This window comes from Panthera uncia, unplaced genomic scaffold, assembly GCF_023721935.1.
Source record: "Panthera uncia isolate 11264 unplaced genomic scaffold, Puncia_PCG_1.0 HiC_scaffold_863, whole genome shotgun sequence".
Taxonomy (NCBI): Eukaryota; Metazoa; Chordata; class Mammalia; order Carnivora; family Felidae; genus Panthera; species Panthera uncia.
Genome location: NW_026060049.1, coordinates 8,442 through 15,433, shown reverse-complemented (window position 1 = coordinate 15,433; position 6,992 = coordinate 8,442).

Genomic DNA, 6,992 nt, shown 5'->3' with positions numbered 1-6,992 from the left:
CGGGGTCTGCGCCGCCCCCGGGCCCGCCCCGGCTCTGCGCGCCGGCCCGCCGTGAGCCACGCGAGTGCGCTGCGCTCCGGCCCGGGACCCTCCCCGCGCGCAGCCCGCGCGGCTCACCCGCCGCTCCTGGCTTATTAGGTGGCAACTAGTTAATAACGGGTAATCAGCCCCCTCCGCCGGGACACCCCCACGCCAGCCCGCGGTCCCCGGCTGCGCTCGGCTCCGGCTCGCCGCCCCTGCACGCGCCGGGCCACGGAAGGTCCACTGCGTCCCGCTGCCAGGCCGCCGCGGCCGCTAGCCCATGCCCCCAGGGATCCCCGAGCCGCGTTGCCACGCCGCTGAGCCTCCTCGGCCTTCCCTCGCTCTTCCTCCTCGCCTCCTCCGGCTCCTCCTCGTCCCCGTCCTCGCCGCCCGAGCCTCTTCGGCGCGCTCCCCGCGCTCCCCGCAGCCACCAGCAGCAGCAGCTGCAGCAACTGGAGCGGGCGCGGGCTCAGGCCGCCCGAGGCGGGAGGGGAGGAGGCTCTCAGCGCCGGCTCGCCTCGGCTCGAGGCTGGGCAGGGGGGCAGGCTGATCCCTCGGCGGCCGCCGGGCGCGCGCCCCTGACCCCCCGAGAGCAAGGGAGAGCGCCCCAAGTCAAGGCGCGGGATCGGGCGCCTCTCTCCAAGGTGCTGCGCCCCCACCCGAGCGACCCGCGGGGCCCCGAGGAGGATGGCGGGGCACCCATGGCAGGCTGTTTTTACCAAAGGAGCCCCCAGTGGGGAGGGAAGGAGTGACCAGCTGTCGACACACGGCCGGACACCTCCAAATCCTCGGGCCTCGGGAGTGAGGAGGACCCTTCTCCAGGACACCCTAGTTCGACCCTCCCACCTCGGGCCTCTAATTCGTTCTTCCCTCCCCTCTTCCTAGGTGCCCCAGTGCCCCACGCACGGCTGGAGGCTGGAGGGTGGTCTGTGGCCCCTGACAGCAGCAGGTGGTTTTTCTGCTTGTTTTTAAGCGACAGAGGCTGCCTGAGAGGAGAGATGAGCAGGGTGGGGACCTGGCCTCAGGGATGGTACAGGCTTCAATAGACAGTAGAGTTCCCCAAAGTGTTCCTTCCCCCTCTTATCTAGCCCCAAGCCTCATCGTGGGAGGAGAGCCACTGGGAGAAAGGGCACTCTAGGCGCCATCCAAGCCTGCTTTTCCCCAGTTGGGGTCTTCCCCCCTCAGCAGCCTCTATCCCTACACCACAGGGGAATACCTCTTCCAAAGCTCTGGGAAATTTTGCTCCCTCTGTACACTGCCCTTCAAAGCTCTTGGCTACCAGTTGCACCACAAGGTTTTCCAGTGCTAATTAGAAGGAAGATGGTCACATTCTCCCTTCAGTGGTTTCCCCAAAGTTTCCAGCTCATTAGTTTAAGCCTAATTGGAATTATCAGGTTCCTTTCAGCCCTTCCTGTGGTGAGGGCCAAGTTACCAACCTTAACTGTGTAGGCAGGCAAGTGCTGCTTCTGCCTGAGCCAGACCACCCCCCACCCCACCCGCCCTTGGAGGATGCTGGGGAGGACCTGGGAAGGGAGGCCCAGCTGGACAGAGAGGCTGAAGGGAACGTTTGCAGCTTCTCCAGACACATTCAGAATATGTTCACTGGGCTCAAGACGCACACTCATTAGAAAAGGGTCAAGGCCAGCATCAAAGGGGGAAACAGAATGAGTAAGAGCTCTTGAATATTTGGTACTCAAAAAACAGTGTTAAACCTCCTCCTTCGTGCTCAGCAGCCACACAACACATCTGTGCTGCCTTAGTCCATGCAAAGGCCCTGGGTTCTTCCCAGCACTGGGTTAGGGGTCAGGCCCAGAAGTGCTGTGAAGATGTGCAAGAAGGTAAACCGTGACCTTGAGATTCCTTTGATTTGTTAGCCTTCTAAACAGCTGTACTTTGCTACCTTTGGGCCTCAGCATATGCCAGGAATGCTAAGAATTTTCCTTAAAGCAAGTACAAGATTTAAATTTTGAAAATAAAACACCCATAGCATAAAAAGAGCAGAGAAGGATAGGATTGTTTGCCCAAGGGGGTGTGAAACCCCCAGAATGGATTTCCTCCCTCCTACAACTGAGCTTCCGCAAACCAGTGAATCCCCTCCAGGCCTTCCTGAACAGCCCCCACAGCCTGAGTTCCCCTACAACAGTCTGGGGATACTAGCAAGAAGCCACCGGTTGCTGTGACTTCGGTCACCCCAACTGCAGGATCCCCACCAGTGTATCTCCTCCACTGTCACCTCCACCACCCCATCGTCCTTCCACAGGGTGCTGGGAGGCCCTATCTCCTGCTCTCTGCACACCTCTGCCTGTGCTGGTTGAAGCTTTTAGCAACTTCTGTGTCATACAAAACCCAGGCTGAGTTGGGATTCATCAGGGTCCCTCGCTGCGGTATACCCTACCAATCCTACAACCCCAGTCTCACACCACCTCCCAGGATGGCCCGACGAGTAGGCAGTGAATGCAAGAGTGCCACCATCCACCAGGCTCACCCGCCCACCTCTCCTGCTACCTCCTTATCATCCACCAACTTCAGCACCAGGTTCGGAAAACCTGCCCCTGGCCCCACTAATTGAGGAAAAAGTTATACACAGATGGAATGGAACCTCAAACTTCAAAGGAAACTTAGGTGCCTGCTTCCTCGTTCATAAAATTGGAATATAAACAGGAACTGCTCTACCCACTTACCCACAAATAACATTGGTTATTCGTAAGGTGAAAAAGAAAACGTTATACAGATCTTGGCTGTGACCCAAAAAACAGACAGCCAAACTCTGACCAGATGTTCTGACCCCAACCCAGTACTTAATGTGTGTGTGCATGCACCAGGCCATGGGGGAGAGGGGTCCAGATAGGACTATCTCCCTGCCCCCTGCTTTGCTGTTCTGCACCCCACAAGTCCCCTCAGTTGGGATGAGAACTGAGGCAAAGCTTTCCCGCTCTCTGCTGCAGCGATTACACTATGACCTGGAGGGCCCCACAGCCAGTCCCCAGATGGACTGCAGGGCAAAGTATAGAGAAGCACTTCCAAACAGCCCCAGTGCATGTCCCCTCTTGTAGGTGTGTCTGCAGGCTGGGAACTGAGGGCCACTGCACAAGAACTCAAAGGCTAACCACAAATAGAAACTTCAACCCCCCCTCTCCTAAAAACAATACAGGCCATTTATTTATTTCTAAATACATTTATAAGCTTCTCAGGGGGGAGGGCAGCCTCTTTACCATGTGAACATGTGCCTATCTCGGCTTTCAAAGCAAACCAGGGTTTCAAGTTTGTAAAGTATTCTAATCTGAATTATCTCAAATGATTTAAAAGAAATAAATAAAAGTACATTAACATGCAAATGAAAAAAGCAGAGCAACTAAAGTAATAGCCAAGGAGGAAAAAGGAAGCTTATTTACTTAAATGTTGGCTCAACATCATAGTTAATGTATAGATTTCATCTTTTTCCTGCCTAGACCCAGTTCCAATACTCGACGTAATAAATCATGGTGATTTTGTTATGCGGAAGCCAGGGGGACACCGTAAGTGATCTAGCGCCCTCTGGTGACCATTTCTGGTACTTGACATTATTTGGTGAATGCAAAGGGGACCTATTAAAATAGTCAGAAATTTGGTGTGAAAATTCCAAAGAAGAAAGTCCTACTGCAAAATCCTGCAGCCGCAATAATATTAATTACCCAATTGCCAGTTCTACCAACATATAAAAGTACTGTGATAAAGGCGGTTAACAGGGTTGATATTGTTACCATGCCTTGATGTCAGATCTTCTAAGCTGTAACTACCCTTGGCAACTTACCACTTCTTAAATTACCATTGTGTTTTGTTCTAAATGGTTAAAGTACTCTCCCCTTCCTTGTTTCCTTCATTCTTTATAATCTCTTTGTGCCATAAGAAAGGACAGTAGCCATTCTCCCATTTTACAGGTAAGAAACTGAGCCTTAGATCTGTCAAGTTACTGGGCATGACAAGAGCACCTTACCTTTGGAGCAACGTCTCTCTTTGTGACTTATAATGAACAAGGAAGAGTCCACCCCTGAAACCATGCCCAAAAGCCTCTGAGGTCCAGAAGGAAGCACTGGTCCCCAGGATGGAGAGAGGGACTCAGAGAGCAAGCTTGGAGGGATTTATTTATAATAAATATTTATTTTATGTTTATTTCTGCTTATGAGAATAATTCAGACTAAAAGAATTTGGAAAATAAATGTTTCATAAAAGAATAGAATCCCACAACCTACCAATAACCATGATTGATTTTTTTTACATTTTAATGTTTATTTATTTTTGACAGAGACAGACGGAGTGTGAGCGGGGGAGGGGCAGAGAGAACAGAAGACACAGAACTTGAAGCAAGCTCCAGGCTCTGAGCTGTCAGCACAGAGCCTGACAACACAGGGCTCAAAATCACAAACTGTGAGATCATGACCTGACATGAAGTCGAACCTTAACCTACTGAGCCACCCAGGCACCCCACCATGATTGATATTTTCATATATTTCTTTCACATTATATCCTTAACAGGGGTGTATTTTTGAAAAACTAAGGGTTAGATTGAACATCTAGTTTTTATCCTATTTTCCCTTAAAATTAAATTGTATTTTTCTCCATGTCATGAAATATCACCAAAAAAACATGCTTTTTAAAATAATTGATTAATATTTCAGTAGATGGCATATTCTGAAATGTAACATCTTTTTAAATAAGTCCTAGAACTTATGTGTAAATGATCCATAGTAGCCAAAAAGACGTCCTGAAGAAGATTGCCATTAATATCCGTACATCCTAGATCCAGTACCTGTCTTCCAGGGAGAGTGCATGTGTGGGCCAACCCAACTGTGGGACACCTCCCAGCCTTGCACTGCACTGCTGGCCTCATATCAGCCAATGCTGAGTGAAGAATGTGAAGAATAGTGTCATATCTTCCTCTGTCATTGTCCCCAGTGCCAGCCAAGATACAAACTTGCAAGAATATAGTCTTCATTCCCCTAAACTGCATCCTTGGCTGGGTCCCAGTAGACCTAACTCAGGGGCCAAGGCGTGGTTTGAATTCAACTCCCACCTGCATTCTTCACGAGTTTCCGAATAACAATTCTGCAAATTCCCATTTCCCTTTCATTCTGTGATCAGTGGTCACCAGACCAGAAGGCCAGGACTATAGGCCTTGCTTCTGGGAAGTAGGCAGGGCAAAAACTAGTCCACCCATTTTTCTGGTGGAGAAAGAAGGAGCCAAAAGTGAAGAGATACTCCTCGATACTACCCAACTCGTTCCTACTTCCAGACCAAGAGACGTTTTTGGTTTTTGTGTTAAGGAGACTGCACACCCACCATGGGGCTTAACCTCATGACCCTGAGATCAGGAGTCACATACTCTATAGACTGAGCCAGCCAGGCAGGTGCCCCAAACCAAACGAAGAGACTTTCTAATCCTTTTCTGAGAAGGTCCCTGATTTTGTCTTTGTAGAAACAGTGGTTCAAGATCTGGGCAGTCTAGCATGGAACTCATCTCTCATGCTAAAAGGCGCTCTAATGACTGCACCATAAAAGGGACTGTGCAGATGAGCTGAGGGCTTCCCTCCTGCCTCTGCCTGGAAGTTTGTGTCACATTGGCACGCAAGGACAATGCTGAGACCATCCATCCCACTCAGAAGCCCTCTTGAGAATAAGGAAAGATGAGCCAAAAGTCAGATATCTGTGGGTTTCATTGACTTCTAATTCCGACTGCTCCTTCGGTGTCCACTTTGGGCACAACATTATCCAGAGCAGGGTCCATCCCTTCCTTTCACACTGACACCTGGCCTCCCTGGAGGTCACGTCCCTTCTTCAGCTTTAGTATCTATCCCACAGTTGTCAAGCTTTCTACTTCCCCAAAGATGAGAGAATGATTTCATGGCTTCAAAAATTATAAACGGTGGTATTTTTATAAGAGGTAAAGCTACCTGTATGAAATCAAGAAATCCTGCTTCTGCAATATTTTTGCAAAAAACAAACAAGACTAGACAAAAACCCAACCTAGCAATACCCTGGGAGTTGAAGAAGAATGAGACATAAAGGCAACAGACCAATAAACTAGCCACTGAGTGAAAGAGGAAAGTTTATTAGAAGTCTTTATGGGGGGCGCCTGGGTTGCTCAGTGGGCTAAGTGGTTAAGCATCTGACTTCGGCTCAGGTCATGATCTTGCGGTTTGTGGGTTGAGTCCCGCGTCAAGCTCTGTGCTGACAGCTGGGCCTGGAGCTACTTCAGAGTCTGTGTCTCCCCCTCTCTCTGTCCCCCCTCCATACTGTCTGTCTGTCTCTCTCTCTCTCCAAAATAAATAAACATGAGACAAATTATTTCAGGTATTTATGGAAGGGGCTTGCCATGTTTCAGCAGCAGAACACAGATTTCCAGAATTTATGAAACACTATTCTAGAAATATAGCCTAAGAAGGAGAGGTAGATCCTCACCATTGGCCAGAACCTGAGTCCTTGAGTCCGCCACCTAGGGAAGTTTTTCCAGTGGACTCTGCATGACCGTTCTAATCCAGGAGAGCAGTGCCAATTGCCTGGCCATTCCAGCAAATCCAAACCCAGAAAGGAGTGACCTCTGGTTTTTCCAGGTGCTGAAGCCACTGCTGTTTGCAAACATCCCGTGGGTGCTTTACCAGCTCCTTCTTTCTGGGGACCTCTGACATGCGCTTATATGAGCACAAACTTTAGATACTTGAGATACTCCTGGAAAAACACCTTGCACTGTGTAGCTGGAACGGAGCAGACTGTTAGAGGCAGATGCTGCCAGGTACGTGGCTGTGTCTTTGCTTTCAGAAAGCCTCCAGAAGCATCCGGACACTGTGCTAAATGAATTTCCTGCAAGGTGCTACACTGAATCGAAGGCTTACAAAAACATCCTTTTGGTTATCTATCAATCTCATTTCGCTCTCCCCTCCTTATAACAAAATTGAAAGCTATGCGTTAAACAAAGTAACCCACAAGCTGCCCTAACA